The 19672-nt window shown below is 42.7% G+C and overlaps 1 pseudogene; it reads right to left on the bottom strand.

The window, feature by feature from the left end:
- Positions 1–1246: 1246 nt before the first annotated feature.
- On the bottom strand, positions 1247–1387 carry LOC147018522 (signal recognition particle RNA; annotated as a pseudogene).
- Between the last annotated feature and the right edge of the window lie 18285 nt (positions 1388–19672).

Here is a 19672-nt window from a genome sequence, read left to right as displayed (position 1 = left end):
AGCCAACCTACAATTTCATTATCCTTCCAAAGGTCTCCCAACTTATATTTAAAGGACGCAGCTCTTCATACCATTCTTTAACCTTCTATTTAGCTGCAGCAGTGTGTGAGGAAGGATATGTTAAGAGGTACATATTGAAACCAGAACGACACTTGGTAGAGCACATACCTCCACCAGCTAAAGAGTTTACGTTTTGTATCCCACTCATAGGCCAGATCTGAATCCAGACCCAAACCAAAATCGAATCTGCTTGTTCTTGTCACCAAACCAATTCATCCACATGGTTTTGTCATCACTCGTCCACAACTTTTTTAAAATATAGTGCTCTATACAGTTTCAATTTTGGCCCCATCTATCAAGGGTAAAGAATCACTTGAAAATTTTAAAAACTCTCGTATCCAGAGCCGGCTACAGAACTTCACCAAGATCGAATCAATTCGTCCTTGTCACACACACTCAACCTGTTCATCAAGTTTCATCTGACTCTGTCCACAACCTTTTGAGATGCTGTGTTTTATATCGTTTTTAGCCCTATCACTCAATGGTGAAGAATCACTCAAAATATTTTCGGATCTTCACCAAAATCAAATGAATTCTTTCCTGTCAAACGCACAACTTGTCCATCAAGTTTCGTCCGAATTTGTGCACAACTTTTTGAGATATCGTGCTATATATCGTTTTTGGCCAGATCTCTCAATGGGGGGGGGGGGGAAATCACTCAAAAATTTCTCAGATCCGCATCCGGATCTTCACAAAAATCGAATCAATTCTTCCATGTCACACACACAACCTGTCCATCACATTTAGTCTGAATCTGTGCACAACTTGAGATATCATGCGAACAGACAGACAGAAAAACAGATAGGAGTGAAAACATAATGGTCAACCCCCCTGATGTGAATTCAGTGGCCAGTGGGGCTCGAACTCAGAACCCCGAGGATCCCAAGCCAAGCGGTGGAGGGAATAATAACGCAGCATAATGATATTAACACAACAGCTTTTGATCATCATCGGAGTAAGTGCATTAAGTTTTTATTTTCACAGTACATTGATTTGTATATTTTCGAAAGTGTTGGAACAGTAAGGGAAAACTGTATGTTGTTGTTGTTCTTCTTCTTCTTTCGGCTGCTTCCGTTAGGGGTCGCCACAGCGGATCATCCGTTATGATCCGCATACTGATTTGGCATAGGTTTTACGCTGGATGCCCTTCCTGACGCAACCCTGGTCGCCTCTTACGAAACAGGGATAAGGATTGGGTTTCACCATGATTCCGGGCTGCCCTACACCCTCTCATAGCGCGGCCCAGCGCAGAGCTCCCGTCCTCAAGCGATCCTCCAACCCAAGCCTCCAAGTAGCCGGATTACAGGCGCACGCCACTACGCCCGGTAAGGGAAAACTGTATGTAGGGTTTTTAATTGAGAATTGACTATTGGGGAGGGGGCGGGGGGAGGAGTGGAAGTCACGAGATTTTTCCCTTTTCAAAAAGCTTTGGAGCCATAAACAGGTTTAAAAAAAAAATTCCAATACCATCAGGAAACTCACCCATCGCTGGGAAAATTGTGTGAAACTGTCTGGAATCTGCTTTGAAAAGGACAAACATCTGTGCCAGGTTTTACTTTAACTGGAACATTAATTCTTTCATCATTCCAGGGAGAAACCTTTTGACTTCACCTCATATTTGATGTCAAACAGGATACTGGTCCACCTTTGGCAACACGCACAACTTGGAAGCTGTCATGAATACTTTATGTCAAAGTTTGATAAATCGGTGACTCCATTCCATGTTTCAAGGTCGTTCTGGCACAATTTGTCAATAATTTTGGCTTGACTGTCTTATTTTCAGCATACACAGGACTTGTTGTCTTATCGTTCCAAAGGATATCATCTGCCACCGTTGTGTTGTGATGGCCCAATGTAACAGAAATGTCCTGAACCTCTAGCAGCCAATAACCACATCTCACTTGAAGGAAGATCATGTCATTACATCATGGCATCTTCAATACAACCGAGTTTAAATACCTGACGCATCCTTCCCCCTCATAGCTGATGATTTATGCATGTGCATGTTTGAAGGGGCTAGCTTGACAAATACTTGATATGTATTGTTATCTTAACACAGAATTTACACCAATATGTTGTGAAGGCACAAATTCTCATGATTTTTCTCACGGAAGTAAAATCCTGTCGTTCATAGCCTGTTGGTAGTTGGTTGAAAGTAATTAAGCAGGCCAAGCTCATATAAAAGGAGAGATGATAACAAAGAGCAATGATTTAGTTGTTAATATTCCTTGAAGGTTCTGGAAAGGGTAAATGATGCACAATCTGTCGAGCAATCGTGCCATGGCAGACACAATATCTCAGAGGTTGTGTATTTGCTTCTGAGCTGTCTGGTCTGGATCGATGCTTGACCTTACTGTAAACTGTCTTCCTGGTCTTTTGCAAGCAAGACGTAGTTGCGTCAATAAGTGTGCCGTCCTTTGGACGAGACGTTCAACCAACTTGGCCAATTTGCTTGCATTCGCTGGTGGACAATAAAAATATGGAAGTGTCTATTGGAAAGAGTAGGCCATTGTGGGCCATTACACATTCTAAATTCAATATTCCTCCCTTCATCTATTGGGGGCACCACATCAGTATCACAGCTGTGATTTGCTTGCTGCATAAGCATGATTATGATTAATCTTGTCAGACTGTAATTCATGGAATTCAAAACTTGGTATACAACTGCTGGAGGGCACCGCTTTAAGATGAATTATGTAATATGATAAAAGGCTACCTTATAAGGCACTGTAAACCGACAAAGGTATGTCGAATGGTCATGTCGAATGCCCCCATTGTAATGCTGCTAATCTGGCCTGAAACATTCAGTTTGGTGATGATATTCTAATATGTGTTACCTTTACTAAACAGTCTGTGTAATGTTTAACATGTACAACTTTTATCAATTGATAATTTATTTCTCCATTTTAAGCTCATTGTTTTATCATGCTAATGTGAAGTACAAACAAACTGCATGTCGAAGACTGTGATTCAAAACTTAGCTTTCAGAATTCCCCTTCAGGGTTGTTGTATTTGGAGAGATCTCTTTAAGAATTGCTGAACTCATTTTGGTCGGGGCTTTGTCCCATCTGGTCTAGGTTTTTCTTGAATGGCCAAACCAATTTAATGTAAATGGTCATGTTGCTGATAATGAATAGGAGAACAAATCACTTTGCTTCTTGGTAACACACGTGTCAGATGGCGTTGAACAGTATACAAGTTGCCCTTTAAGCTTGGGACAGTCAAGCTGATTGTCTTTGTGATGATGCCTGTAGACTGAAACACTAATAATAATTTATTGTATGACTGTGCATCTTGGCCTTAAGGCCAGGAAGCATGATGTATTTATTGAACAACCTTCTCCTGGTTAAACTCAAAATCCAGGCTGGCCGCTTTTTTCTCCCATTTGTGCAACCGCCTTCGTGAGGAGGTTCAATTGCACTCTTCGTTCCAGGGCTTCAAGCAAGTGATGCACCAATATCTCATTTCATCGCATCCCCAAAACATACTCTTGATATTTTTTCCCCCCCCATTAACCAAGCCTAACTAACCCAATCCTCTAACTTTCAGGTTTCTGTGTTTCCACTACTCCTCTCGATCTACTCTAGTCTTTTACTGTTCATGTATTCCCTTGTTTTGTCTTTCTGTGGTCTGACTGCCCCACTGTCAGTACATTGCCGTTTTTGCCCCAGGTCACCTCGCTCTGCTACTAGTCTAGATTTTGTCGACAAATGATGCAATTAAACAAATATGTATTTTGACCTTAAAGCCAAGATGGCCGCACGTGTTTCAGTGTGACAATTCGCTTTGTGTGGCTGTGTACTTTGGTCTTTCGGCTTACAGACATGTGTTTAGCATTATTATAATGTTTACATTTTTCAACCTTTTTTTTGTGATAAAAAGGTGTTTTTCAATGGAGAAACAATTGTCCAAGATTGATGTTTAAAATAGAGGAATATTATATTTTGTCAAAGGTTGTGTCCTTCTGTATTGTCAGGCAGTTCAAAGGATAGGTTTTGTCAACTAGGCATTGACCAAGAATAATGTAAACCTCTGTGGTAGGCAAAATGAAGCTGACGTTTCAGGCATTAGTCCTTCATCAGAATAAGAGAGGTCAATTTCTCTAATGAAGGGCTAATGCCCGAAACGTCAACTTCAATTTCTTTCCCACAGCATTAAGCATACCTTTGCAAACCTTCAGTTAATAATACAGTGTTGAATCTCATGATGCTTAAAATGATGAGCTCGCACACTCCTCTTGGGAATTGCTGTTGCTGTCATAAATTCCAAGTGGCACATCTAGATTAAGGCAGGAATTATAATTTGGCAGGGGTAGTCAGCACATACTAGCCTATTATTAAAAGATATTCTAGGATCTATCTCATCCTTTAAAGGGATGACTTGCACCCTTTACTGAGTCTTCCTGCAAAGCACCAAGATCGATTCGGATTCAGATTCTATTCCGTTTGGAAGCAAACTCAGACTGGACAGTTTCAGAGGCGAGTATGTGCTCTAAATGTAGAAAAGTCAGTGGATTCATGATTCTCATGCAGGAGGATAATTAAGTTTTATCTAATGGAGTTTTATCATGAGGCTTAACCCCCTCTCGTGGCCCCCTCCCTTTTGTGAAATGTCCAATTGGTCAAGATGACAAACCAAGCTTTTCCAAAAGACGATGGCCGTTCCAACTGTTTGCAGTTTGCAGGAATTGGAAACAATGGAAGACAATTGTGTGATACTGTATTTACAATATTGCATTGCAAATCATGGCAATTCAAAAACAACAGGATAATAAGTGATAATAAGTATAATGCCAATTATGACTTGGCACGTGGAAAAGGAGAAAACCCAGAGGGTTCGTTGGTGTTAAAAGGCCATGCAAGCTTGTTGGCAATAGATTGTTGGTGGAGAGTACGATCAATACACTATAAATTGGCAGAAGTCTGGGAATGCCAACTTTGCTTCTCATCGATTTTAAATGTTCGCCTGTTCAAGGATTTGACGTTGAATTCTGGAAAACCAGAACTTACGCATCGTATGAACAACAACAATGCATTGTGAGTGGGATAATGGAGGCCGGTAAAGGGTTAATGCCGCCAACTTGCCCAACAGAGGCAGATTGCACAGAGACGAAGCGAGCTAGAAAGCCAGAGGGAGAAAGAGAGAGGGAGAGCGAGAGGATTAGATGCAAGAAATAGATGGAGAAGAAGATCGAATCCCATGTTGAGGAGGCAACATAATAGAGGGCGTTGGGGAGAATACAGTGGGAAGAAAGGACTGTGAGAGAAAGAGAGAGCGAGAGAGAGATGAAACCAACTGTGAAACAGTGATGCCAATAGACACAGTTGCAGTAAAGGAACAGAGAGAAAGAAACAGTGATGAGAGACACAAAAAGAAAATGAAAGTGCTAGTCTATGCTGGAAGCATCTTCTCTTCACCCTCTTGACAGCACTGTTCTCGGAGACCATAGATATCCTGGGACCTCTCGGACACCAGGAACCTCCGAGGCGTGTGGAACTCGATGGCCACCGCGAGCTTGGCGGACGAGTTGGGCATCATTGACTATGAGGTAAGTTCCAATCTATCACTCTACCTTCAATCACAGTCTAATACATGAAGTCCTGGTTTTATTTATTACCACTCAGTCTTTTGCTATGACTTCCTTGTGGAATGTATGAGTGGTCACTATTACCCCCCCCTCCCCCTTAGGTATTTAATTCATTCTGTTGTTTTGAGTGCTTTTCATATAAATCCAGGTGGATTCAAATCGCACGGATTGCTGTCCTCATGATGTTCGAATTGGCTGGCTTGAGCATGTAGTGCAAAAAAAAGAATCTCGAAACACACTGTATTTAAGAATGGGGTGCAAAGACGGCTGTCCTTTCTACTTGCCTCTACTTGCTGTCGTTAGTTGTTTTTTTTATCCCCCACAGAGGCTTTCATAAAGAATAGGCGATTGTGTGCTGGTGTTAAATCTAATTCCTGCCTCATGATCTGTGTGCCCTTGCTTCTCGTTGTCCGTCACGGTTTATCAGTGCCATCAAGATTTGGCAAAGTGGTGCCAATGGAAGGGGCTGGCAATCCCTTCATGGCAAGCTGAGTACACTCTCCTGGGAGTGACAGTGAGATATTCAGAGAGTTTGAAGGACAAATGCAACAACCTCATCATGATTTAAAAAAAAAATAAATTAATTCCTGCATGAACATATTTACCAAATTTGAAGCAAAGAATACATATCCCAGCTAAATACAAAAGTCAGAGGTCAAAAGTGGTTTGTTGCCTGTGCAAGTTTCTGTGCATTTTAAGAGAATACATGAATTGAATTGATAACTGGTAAACAGACTTGCTGCTAATCATGGAGCTCCGAGGTATACCCTCGATAGTAGTGAAACTCACTGATTTATGGAGTCCTCAGGGCACTCATCTTAATAATGGCTGCCTGCATTGTATTTCCTTAATGGTTGGCTTCATTTGGTTGTTATTGAATTACTGTGCTAAACCTAACGCATTGCCAGTGTGTAAAAACAACTCCTCATTTCGTCTTTTCATTGATTGCTATTTATGTTAGGGGTATGTACTCTTGCTTAGGTTCGAATCTCGACCCAGATATGAATTGTCACCCTGGTGTTTCAAATGCAGAATGAGGAATCGATGTGTGCCACCCATCGGAGGGATAGACGCTACGCCAAAGGACCCATCTGGCAGAACCGGTCATTGGTGGACATTAAAGATCCCACAATGTCTTTCGTGAAGAGTCGGCAAGTTATCCCCGGCACATTGAATATATTCCAAATTCCTACCCTGACTCACTGCTGGTAAGGTAATGGCAAGCCACGCAGCATAACCCTTGCCAAGAGCCTGTTTCAGCAGGAGCAATACTCTGTCGAGAGTGTGGTACATTGATCATGATGATTTATGAGAGACCTCTGATATCTTGTTGTGCCAGTTTAAATTTTAATATGCTGTCTTATCAAATATATTGGGACAGTACATCCAAACTTGGAATGGGTCCCACCAACCAGCATGTGCATATTTTTCCAACAAACTGAAAAGTAGCATGTGCTTTATAAAGGTGTGTAACAGGTACTCAAACTCGTCGTCTGCAATTGAGGTGCCACAAAGTATTTGTTCACAGATATTCATCGATTGGTGAATATATTCGACGTTTATGACATTTTTGTCACACTGGGTCTTCCTTATTCAACTGTGGCTAATTATTCTCGCCACAAAGAGTGCAACGTGTGTGTGTATTTTCACTTTTAAAATGTTTTTCTCTGCAACTGCTTTTCCAATTGATGCGAAACGTTAAACATAGAAGGGACTCCCCATGGAAAATATTTTTTCGAGAACTGACATCATGGGTTACATAGTATGGCAGCCATATTGGATTAAAGGAAAAAAATTTGGACATATTTTTCTCCAAAACCGCTCAACAAAATTTTTTAATGTCAGCATCTAATCCATCCATCCATCGATGGGGACCATACTCTGTGCAGAGCGTTGGTGCTGCCTAAGCAGTTTCCATGGCTATTGGGCACATTCCTGGATGGGTCGCCACAGTATACTAGCATGCTGGCACTCATTTTGCCGACCTCGGAAGGATGACAGGCCGAGTTAACCCCACCTGGTATTAATTCAACAGCTGAGTGGGAATTTGAACTTGGGATCCTTGGATCCCAAACCCACCACCCGAACCATTAAGCCAACACCAGCTATGCTTGGATCCCAAACCCACCACCCTAACCATTAAGCCAACACCAGGTATGGCATCTAATATGCAGTATAAATCTCTTGCTAAACACTGACTGACTGATATTAAAGTTCGATGCCTTCTGGGTGATGCAGAAAGCTGAAATTTTGTGTGCCGATGGACATTGAAGCCAGTACACTGGAAAAAAAAACACAGAATCGTTGGACAACATCCGTAAACGAAAATATAAAAAAATGAAAAAAAAGGCATGAAAAATGCAGGTGAGTGACCCGAGACAATGAGGAAGCATGGTAATTTTGTGTGCCGACGGACATCGAAGTCAATATACAAGGAAAAATCACAGAACCATCGGAAAGCATTCCTTAATGAAAATATAAACAAGCAGTCATAGACTGGTACTTACGAAATTGTCAACTTGACCTCTGACCTTGTCTAATAAAAGCTGTCTCTCGAGAAGGTAGCGACGCAAACCAGAAGTTTCTACGATGATTCTGTACAAAACCATCAAAAATCGAATGTTTCACCTCACCGTGACCTGGACCTTTGACCAATTTTGACCAAAATCTAATCAGCACTTGCCATCGCCCTCCTGAATCACGTGGTGTAATTTGACATTGGTAGCTTCTTCCGTTCTCGAGTTATCGTGCCTACAAATAAACAAACACACACACACACAAACAAACACACAAACAGATGACGGAAGTCTATCAATATACTTACGAAATCTTTACATTTCGTTCCTCAATACCAACCCCAATACCAACGAAATCTAAAGATTTCGTAAGTAATAAATGAAAATAAATAAATGAAAAATCAAATGCAGGTGAGCGACCTGAGACAATGGAAAAACACGGTTCGAATGCTTTCACAATGTGTAAACACAGCCCACTAGTATGTTATAAACTCCCCATGGGGTATATAGGGTGACAACTATGACATCATCAGTGTAGTGGTATTGCAGCCATAATTGGTTGAATCAAAATCCTTATTCCAAAAATCTGAAACTTTAAAAATCTTATGTACAATCTGATGTGAGTGAAGAATTAATTTATGATATCATCGGTCATGTGGTCTGGTGGCCATGTTGGATTGAAAATAAAAACGTCGAAAAATCTTCTTCCCCAGAACCGCTTAACATATTGATGCAAAACTTTACACATGTGATCGCACAGCCATGAGGAATAGAGTTTGAAAAAGATTCCATATTCATCTTCATTGACGCAGTTTAGCCTAAATGTGCACAAAAGTGGTCGTTAAATATCCTAATAATTAATCAAAGGTCAATAAAGCTACGAATAACGGTAATGTACGTGACATAATAGGGAGCATGGATGATATGGGTATATGGGCCACAATAGTAGTGCAAGTGAGTGACCCGAGACAATGGGGAAACACGGCCTGCATTGATAGGTTTTTCCAATTGATGCGAAACTTTAAACATAGGATGGCGGTCTCCTTCGGTTAACCTGAGGTGGTCCCTTCAGGTGAGTGCCTGGAATGTCCTATCCCGAATAGAAAGATGATCACCTGTCTCTGTTATCATCTGAGCCTAAGCATTTGAACATCAGTATTGCAGTTCTCTCTGAGGTTCGGAGACTGGATAGTGGTGAGATCATGACGGGTGGTTTTCACCGAATATTGGCCTGGTCGCCCTGATGGTTACCATGCCCAAGGAGTTGCTGTAGCTGTATCCAATAAGCTGACTCCAATGGTAATTGAGGTAACACCGGTCAACGACCGTATTGAGACTAAAGATTCGTCACTCCTTGGGTGTTATTTCCCTGGTCTCTGTATATGCTCCGACTGAGGCGAGTGATATCACCGTGAAGGACGCATTTTTATGCCACGCTCGAGTCTGTGGTTGATCAGTGCCCCAGGTGAGACTCTTCTAGTCTTGCGGGATTTCAATGCATCAACTGGTAATGATGGGGATGGTTATGAGACATGTGTTGGTCCCCATAGGTCTAGAACTGTGAATCAGAATAGCACCAAGGTCCTTGACTTTGTAAGAAGTCATAAATGTAGGGTGGCTGGATCATGGTTTCAGCACCCACAGGCTCATCACTGGACTATGTATTCCAATGCTGGTGGGGTGGTAAAGTGGATTGATCATGTGCTTGTTGATGGTCACTGGAGGATGATGCAGAACTGCAGATCGACTGTCGTGCTCAGTTCCTCAATACCAACCACAGGCTTGTTGTCGCAACTGAAGTTGCAGCTTAAATCTGGGAGAATAGTACCATCCCAGCCTATGCTGGATGTTGGCAAGCTCAAGGATGAGATGGTAGCCAAGGAGTTTGTGAACAGACTGAGTGGGGATTTTGGGGGTTTGGGTGCTTTGGGAAATCCTGAAGAGTTGTGGAGTGCCTTCAAGGCCACCATCCTTGGTGTTGCTGGTGGATGTCTTGGATCTCACTGGAGGGCGAAGAAGAATTTTGTCTCTCAAGGGACACTGGATACCATTGATCAGAGTCACAGGGCCAGACTTAATGGCCGAGCTGAGCTGTTCAGTGAATTGAGACGTAAAACTGTACGTGCACTGAGGACAAGCAGGCCTGTGTGTGAGGAATCTGTGAGGTTGTAGAGCATCACCTGTGGTCAAGTGATTCTCATCCAGCTTCCAGGGCAATTCGTGCATTGCGTTCCTCCAAGCCCATCCTCTGTGCACTGCAGTTAGAGCGGAGGGTGGTGGGCTCTTGACAGAGGAGTCCAAAGTGAAGGCCCTCTGGGCCGGTTACTTTGAGCGGCTGTACCAGGCTGACCAACCAGCTGTTGACTTGGATGTCACGGGTGTTACTATCCCTATTTCTGATGCTCCATTCAACTGTGATCCACCTTTGTTTGTGGAAACATAGGCTGCAGTGAACCGGTTGAAATGGGGTGAAGCTCCTGGGTTCTATGGCCTCCATTCTGAACTTCTCAAGGCTGGTGGAAATGCTGCACTCATGATGGTACATGCAGTTCTGTGCTCTATCTGGAACACAGGCATCATCCCAACTGACTGGAAGAGGGGCCTTGTTGTCCCTCTCTGGAAAGAGAATGGTGATCGCCAGGACTGCAACAATGACTGAGGGGTGACGCTGCTCTCAGTGCTGGGCAAGGTCTTTGCTTGGATAATTCTTGATAGGGTTCACCACCATCTGCTTGAGCACCAGCATCCAGAGCAGTCAGTCAGCAGTCAGACACCAAAGAGATCAACAATTAACTGTATCCTTGCTCTTCGGGTCCTCACTGAACACAGACGAGAGTTTCAGCATGGGCTGCTTGCAGCCTATGTTGATCTCTGTAAAGGGGTCGATTCAATGAATCAGGATCTCCTCTGGAGGATTTTCGGTCTTCTTGGGGTGCCATCAAAACCGATCAATCTGATGTCTGAACTATACTCTGGAACTGAGCGTGCTGTGAGATGTGGTGGTGCAATCTCTGACTTATTTCCAGTTCTTACTGGAGTTGGTCAGGAGTGTGTACTGGCCCCAACACTTTTTAACACTTGTGTGGACTGAATTCTGGGGAGGATGTTTGAGAGATCAAGCTGTGGTGCATCATTTGGGAATGTCAAAATCTCTGATCTTTATTTCTGAGATGATGAGATTTCTGAGTCATCTATGCGGAGACTCTGGATATCCTTTTGGGGGCCCTCAAGGTGCTGAATGAAGAGTCTGAGCAGCTGGGCTTATGGGTTTCCTGAATCAAAACTAAGATCCAGGCTTTCAATGATATATTGGATGGTACTATCTTGTCTGTACCTGTTTGTGGTGAGGATGTTGAGGTGACGGAGAGATTCACTTTCCTTGGCAGCGATATTCATGTGTCTGCTGGCTATGAGCCAGAAGTCAATCGACAACCGAGTCGGGCCTGGTGAGTCATGGGTTCACTGGATCATGGGGTGTGGTACTGTCGGTACCTGTGCAGGAGGATGAAAGTCCGAGTCTTCAGGTCCTTAGTGCTTCCAGTCTTGCTCTATGAATGTGAGACTTGGAATCTGACCAGGGATCTGAGATGGAGACTTCATTTCTTTGGTACCAGGCCTCTTCAGAGAATCCTTGGCTATCGCTGGTCGGACTTTGTGTCCAACGAGCGGTTGCTGAGAGAGACTCAAATGAGATTTGTTCCCTGCATAATCCGTGAGCGTCAGCTGTGGCTGTATGGACATGTGGCTCGTTTTTGTGATGCTGATCTTGCTCACCAGAATCTCTCAGTGAGGGAGTCTCGTGAGTTGAGGAGGCCAATGGGCCAACCATGTGCCTTATGGTTGCAACAGGTTGATCAGCATCTCAAGGAGACGGGGATGGGTCAGGCATCTGCCTGGGGGATGGCCACATGATGGCCTCTGGAGTACCGGTAGAAAGTGTACGCAGCAATATGCTGCTCTGGTGCATGCTCCCATACCTGACACTGAATAGTAGTGGGACATAATAGTAGTGTGGTCAGCTAACGATGGCATTTTTGTTCAGAATGTGCGTGCAAGGTGAGACGATGTGCTCTGTGAGTGCCATTCTAGTTCCCTTCAGAAATGGAAAACACAGATAGTGATAATGTCAATAACAGGATAGTGAACACAAAATCACTGATGGATTGGGCACGAATAACCTTAAAATGTCGGACAATACCATCATAAACAAAGCGAGCATGCATAATTGAAATGTACTTGTTGAAGGACTGTTCTATCATTAATTCCAAGTGCCTTTTAGGCACGAGAGATGTGCAGAACACTTGATTGCATGTTTCCAAGTTGTGTAATTGGCTCATGCAATAATCGTTCGGCACCTGTAACTGTGATGCAGCGTGAGGTTTACGTTGGTGACATGAGTCATTCTGCGTAAATTAGAAACGGTCTTCCGAAACACCAGCGTGTGGATCATCCAAAAACACTGATTACATTATTTAACTTGAATGGAATTTGGTGGAGCGCATACCCCTGCCAGGCTGAACATTTAACGTTTTGTATCTCACTGATCGGCCAGATTTGCATCAGCACCTTAACGAACATCTAATCGGCTTGTCCTTGTCACCTACCCAAACCATCCACCAAGTTACGTCTGAATCCATTCACAACGTTTTGGAATATCCTGTACTGCGTTCTGGATATGCTGTACTGCATATCATTTTTGGCCCGATCTCTCAATGGTGAAGAATCACTTTTAAAATTCCTGCAGCTGGATCCGGATCCGTATTTTCACCACAATCCAATCAATTCTTCCTTGACACACACCCAACCTGTCCACCAAGTTTCGTCCAAATCCATCGATAACATTTTTAGATATCCTGCTCACAAACAGACAGACAAATAGGGGTGAAAACATAACCTCTGTCCACTTATACGTTGCATTAGTTCCAAAGCATTACAGTGCCGTATCTGTCAGAAAATGAGAGTAATCAAATCATTGGGCAACTTCAAGCAGGGTCTTCCAGTGGCTTTGTTGCAAGGCTCGTTAACGTGAGGAAAGGAACTGTTGATAACCTCAGAATACGTTATCCAGCCACTGGATCAGCAAGAGATCTTCCCAGAAGTAGATGTCTCAGGATAATGACTCCTATTCAGGATCGATACATTCACATGACCCATCTTTGCAATCGGTTTTAAACTGCTCAGAGTACTGCAGACACACTCCTTGGACCTCAATGTCGTGATGGTGACACCATTGTTACAAGCGACATGACCCATCTACGCAAGATGGACATACCCGGTATTGAGATTGTTACTTCCATGTTCCATCCTCATTTTCATGTTTGGAGTTTGACATGTTTAGAAAACAGCAGTTACTTCATTGGGAACTGCTGGAAATGAAGGTGTGATTGTTCCGGTTGGGGAATCAGAGCAGTGCTATGAGTACTTGTTAAAGCAATTAATAAACAGTTGACGTTTATAATTACCAGTGTGAAGTTTTGCGTCCTTGCTGCGTGTAACACTTGCGCGAAAACATTTGCCACAACGCAGCATTACGTGATTAGGTCACAATGAAATAGACGTGTAATTATTCAGCATTTATCTCTGCCAGAGGTTTGCACCAAATGTGTCTCCGATGATGTCACATAAAGAAATCACATCAACAACAACAATAAACAAGGTGCTCGGTTTTTATGGCAGAGAGTATATTTTGCTGTAATTTATCAGAATTTGATATAAAGTGCTTGTGACAGTGTTGGAGCTGTGCTTGTTGCCAAATGTGAAACGAGATCCAATAAGAAATCAAATGTCCACGAATATATCATTGGATGTGGATTAATAATCTTGCAAATTTCCTTCCTGTTGCAATACATTGTTAGCAGTTTCTCGTATGTAATGTAAATATGTATTCACCACGTACTAGAACGGCACTCGGTAGAGCGCATACCTCCGCCAAGCTGAACAGTTTATGTTTGGTAGACCACTGAAAGGCCGGATCTGGATTCGGACCTCAACCAAAATCGAATCGGCTTGTTCTTGTCATCTCCCTAACTCATCCACCAAGTTTTGTTATCACCCGTCCACAACGTTTTGACATATCATGGTATATATTGTTTTGGCCCATCTCTCAATGGAAAAAAAAAATCTCTTAAAAACAACATTCCTACATCTGGATTCGGATCTTCACCAAAATCGAATCAATTCGTCCTTGTCACACTCCCAACTTGTCCACCAAGTTTCGTCCGATTGAGTCCACAACTTTTTGAGATATCGTGCTATATATCGTTTTTGGCCCGATCTCTCAATGGTGAAGAATCACTTTAAAAATTCTAGTATCTGGATCCTGATCTTCACTAAAATCTAACCAGTTTGTCGCTGTCACACGCCCAACCTGTGCACCAAATTTTGGCCGAATCCATCCACAACCTTTTGAGATATCCTGCTCACAGACAACAGCAGACAGGGGTGAAAACATAACCTGCGTCCATCTTCAGTGGCACATGTAACAATTGAGATAGGGAGGTTAAAAATCAAGATTATAGTGTATGACTTGATAGGTCAGAAATACTTAGACTGTGAGCTCAAGCTAGAATCTCCTGGCATGGGCTCAGAATCCACTTTCCTATTCCCTCTACATAGTGAGGGGTTGTGCTAAGGTAGCTCATTTGGTAGTGACCATTCAATTAGTATTGAGCTCACCTTAATGTTGACCCAATTTAGTGTTACCATCTGAATTCCAATGGCTTATGATGCTGGAAACTCGGACTCAAACCCCATATACTAAATGTATTTGTCTAGCATATACTTATCCCCTTGTAATTCATGTGAAAATACACTAAAATCTCCTAATGTCTTTGCCCTACACTTGATTAACCTGCAGTCTGCAAGATGGTACTCAACTGGATGCATGAATTCAAACTACATAGTTGCTTTTTGATCGCGTGTCCTTAAATTTAAACCTATTCCTATTCGTTCCAATTCAATGAAAATGACCAATCAACTCGAACTCGATTGCTGCTCCAGTGGGATTCCAACCTCTCTCAATGATACTGGCAGGAGATCCCAAGTGTAGAGACATTATTCACCAAAATCAGGAAATGCTGAGCCACAGATGATGCATTATCATAGTTGGGATGGATAATGTGTATATTTGTGGTACATTCAATTACAAAAGCAATCTTGCCCAATTTGCAACTGTCTCGCCTGCTCTTTCAAGTTTTATTTGCTCAGAGGCTCAGACTTTGTTGAACATCCTTGGAATTAATTTTGTGTAAAGACTTTTTTTTTCTTCCTGTTATCATTATTATTATTGTCATCATGATTGTATTGTCATTATCATCATAATCATAATATTTATTGTAACAATTACGACAACACCGGATGGTGATTGCATTACTGCCACACCTATTAAAAATACTGGGTTTTGTAATTTGATGTGATTTTTCTTTTTTAAAGGGCATAAGCAATGTGCAGCTGATTGAAGGGCCTCAATTTTTCTGTGTCTTCAGACACATTCACTCATGCACATTACCTAATTAAATAATGAGACAGCCTTTTATTTTGAACATAGACCATTGTGTATTCCCAGAATGTAACATCACATGATACATAATTAGTCAAGGTTCCACGAGCTAATGTGGTTCAAAAATCTGGGTTGCTGACGGGGTTTGTTGCGCAGTTCAACCACCATACATATGCCTTTGAGTCGTTGATGGAAATGCCTGTTGTTTATTAGAATTTGTTACAATCCCCCGTAATACGGCACGACAATGTGGCTGTGATAAATTATCTCGACGTATTGTATTGTGCAAAATGAAATCTCAAAAATGATGATGTGGACGCAAGCCTCATCCATCATTGTGTGTTTATGAAGCAAGTCATTCACATGAGTTTTTACACAGAGGGGAATCTATTGCGCACTCTTATGAAAGAATTATATTCCTCCCATCTCCCCTCCTCCACCCACACCCCCGACCCCGGCCCCAAACCCAAACCACTTACACTGTAACCACCCCTTCCTTTCCCTCCCGTTACTTCCCACTCCTTTGACACTCACCTACCCTTCCTTGCTCTTTCCTACCAGCCACCCTTCTCGTCCGTTTCCCAATTTGTTCCCCCTCCACAAATGTGTACATAATAGAAATTATATAGTATGATGGAGTATTGCTGTCCCCTCTGGGGTGGTCTTCCTGCCTCACACCTAGCTCGACTTCATGCTGTGGAAACCAAGGCTTTTTAGGATCATTGGTATCTTCCATGATGAACTTTGGGTTCTTTGGGTCTTCGTCTTTGGGTCTCTCACTCTCTCATCAGAGGCAGGTCAGTGGTCTTTCTATCTTCTACCATCTCCTCTCCGGCCTTGCCTCCCCCCCCCCCCCCCGCTCTGTCTGTAATTGTCACCCCTATATTTCTGCAGGGTGCTCAAGGTCTACCAAAAAATCCCCCTTCTGGTGAAACTGTCAAAATCAAGAATCACCGCTCACCTTCACTCTTTCATTCCTCTTTTTCCCACTTCTGGAACAAACTCCCACACTCTCTTCAATCCCACTATTCCCTCCACATTTTCAAATCAGCTGTTCATCACCATCTCATATCTTTCTCCATCAAAAATCTTGATCTTTTGTACCCCCATTAATCCACCCCAAACCCACCTCCTTCAAGTTCCCTGTTTTCTTTCCTGAAAGTCCCTGTAGTGTCTATCTTGTTTACCCCGTGTACCCGGCCCCATCCCTCACCCTTCCACAGATCTCCTAATGTCTCTGTTCCCCACTATTTTGTGCTTCCCTCTCCCACCCCTCTTGTCTCCTGCCTTATTATATGTGGTATATATATATATATATATATATATATATATATATATATATATATATATATATATATATATATATATATATATATATATATATATATATATATATATATATATATATATATATATATATATATATAGTGAGGATTGTGCAGGATATGTATGAGGACAGTGTGAGAGCGGTGAGGTGTGCGCTAGGAATGACGGACCCATTTAAGGTAAAAGTGGGATTGCACCAAGGATCGACTCTGAGCCCTTTCCTGTTTGCAATGGTGATGGACAGGTTGACGGACGAGATCAGACTGGAGTCTCCATGGACTATGATGTTCGCAGATGACATCATGATCTGTAGAGAGAGTAGGGAGCAGGCTGAGGCGAGCCTTGAGAGGTGGAGGTACGCACTGGAGAGAAGGGGAATGATAGTCAGTAGGAGTAAGACTGAGTACATGTGCGTAAATGAGAGGGAGGGTGGTGGTATGGTGCGGTTGCAAGGAGTTGAGGTGGGGAAGGTGGATGGGTTTAAATACTTAGGATCAACTATCCAAAGTAACGGAGAGTGTGGGAGAGAAGTGAAAAAGAGAGTGCAGGCAGGATGGAGTGGGTGGAGAAGAGTTGCAGGAGTGATTTGTGACAGAAGGGTAGCTGCAAGAGTTAAGGGGAAAGTATATAAGACGGTAGTGAGACCAGCTATGTTGTATGGTTTGGAAGCGGTGGCGCTAACAAAAAGACAGGAAGTGGAGCTGGAGGAGGCAGAGTTTAAGATGCTGTGATTCTCGTTGGGAGTGACGAGGATGGACAGGATAAGGAATGAGTATATTAGAGGGACAGCGCAGGTAGGACGGTTTGGAGACAAAGTGAGAGAGGCGAGATTGAGATGGTTTGGACATGTGCACAGGAGGGAAGTGGAGTATATCGGGAGAAGGATGTTGAAGATGGAGCCGCCAGGCAGGAGGAGAAGAGGAAGGCCAAATAAGAGGTTCATGGATGCGGTGAGGGCGGACATGCGGATGGTTGGAGTGTCAATGGAAGATGTGGAGGACAGAGCGAAATGGAGACGGTTGATCCGCTGTGGCGACCCCTAACGGGAGCAGCCGAAAGAAGAAGAAGATATATATGGTATATATATATATATATATATATATATATATATATATATATATATATATATATATATATATATATATATATATATATATATAAAATAAAAATTGACCTAAAGGTGAGTGCAAAACGTTGATGATGTGTTGACCTATAATATTCAACACATCAAATCTTCTTCTTGCATATGGCAGCTGGGCTGCCAGGTAGCTATCATTTTTTGGGGGTATGACTATGCTGCTGATGCTGTGCCCCTATACCAGTACAATGGAACTCATTTCGCCAACCTCAGAAGGAAGACAAGCTGAATCAACCTCACCTGGTATTAATTCAGTGGCAAACGTGCTAAAACTTAGGACCCTAAGATCCCAAGCCAGCCACCGTAACCACGAAGCCAACACCAGGCTTCAACACATCAAAGTACTTTAACTGATTATTTTAAAATATTTATTGCAACAATTACTACTATGTAATATTATCATCATCATCATCATCATAATCATCATTTTACGGCCATTTCCATGCTTGCATGTGTCAGCCGTGGTTCACTTTAATGGCTGCTTTCCATGCTGCACAATCCCCTGCTAGCCTCCCAAAACTTCCTCCAGCCACTTCTAATTCTTGCATTCACTGCTGCCTCCACACCACCACCTGCACTAATCATATCACCAAGGTAACATAATGTATCTACACGTTCCAGGGATATATCCCCATAAACTAACCTTTCCGCTCCAACTGGAGTCACTTGTTTACCTGCACAAACAGCACATTTGAAGTCAGGTACCACCTGCAGTCTACCCCTGATGCCATGACACCTCTTGTGCACCCAGTCGTTGCAGGATTTACACAACATTGAATTGTTACCAACACCTTTTCTACAGACAGCACAGAGCCACCTCTGTCTTTTTTCCACACTCCCTTCTCTTTTGTTTTCCCTGTATTCACTTTCAGTCCTCTGGCCTCCATATCCTCCTTCCATACTGTATATTTACCCCTTACCTCTTCCACACTGTCAGCTATCAGCACTAGGTCATCACCATACAGGAGTTCCCAAGGTGAGCCTCCTCTAAATTCCTGTGATATAGCCTCAAGAACTATAATGAACAGGATTGGGCTCAAGACTGAACCCTGATGAACACCCACTTTCACTTCAAAATCCTCACTCTGCACTCCTTACCTTCACAGAGGTTTTTGGGCTATCACACATTGCTGTGACTACCCTAACTAACCAATCCTCCACACCCAACTTTCTCATGGACCATTGCACCACTTCCTGGTGCAATGGTCCAGGAAGTTATTGCTGCACCTGTTAGAAATCATGGGTAGTCTGTCCTGCTTTGCAATCACGTGTGTGTGTGTGTGTGTGTGTGTGTGTGTGTGTGTGTGTGTGTGTGTGTGTGTGTGTGTGTGTGTGTGTGTGTCCACCTTTTCTTAACATTTGAGCTTTTGACATCAAATTCTCAACAAACCTTAATTATGAGAATATGGAGAAAAATAATTAATAATTGGGTCAAAATGTCAAAGTCATAGTAAATACAATTGGCCTTATCAGCCCTTTGGGCTGTGAGAGATAGCCGGGATTTTTTCAATCAGCTTTCGTATTTCTTTATTTATTTCCCATTGAGC

Source organism: Eptatretus burgeri, chromosome 10 (genome assembly GCF_056783735.1).
Source record: "Eptatretus burgeri isolate ZD-2024b chromosome 10, Ebu_testis_v1, whole genome shotgun sequence".
Classification (NCBI taxonomy): domain Eukaryota; kingdom Metazoa; phylum Chordata; class Myxini; order Myxiniformes; family Myxinidae; genus Eptatretus; species Eptatretus burgeri.
The sequence above is the reverse complement of the archived record's forward strand: the minus strand, read 5'-3'. Positions and strand labels throughout refer to the sequence as shown.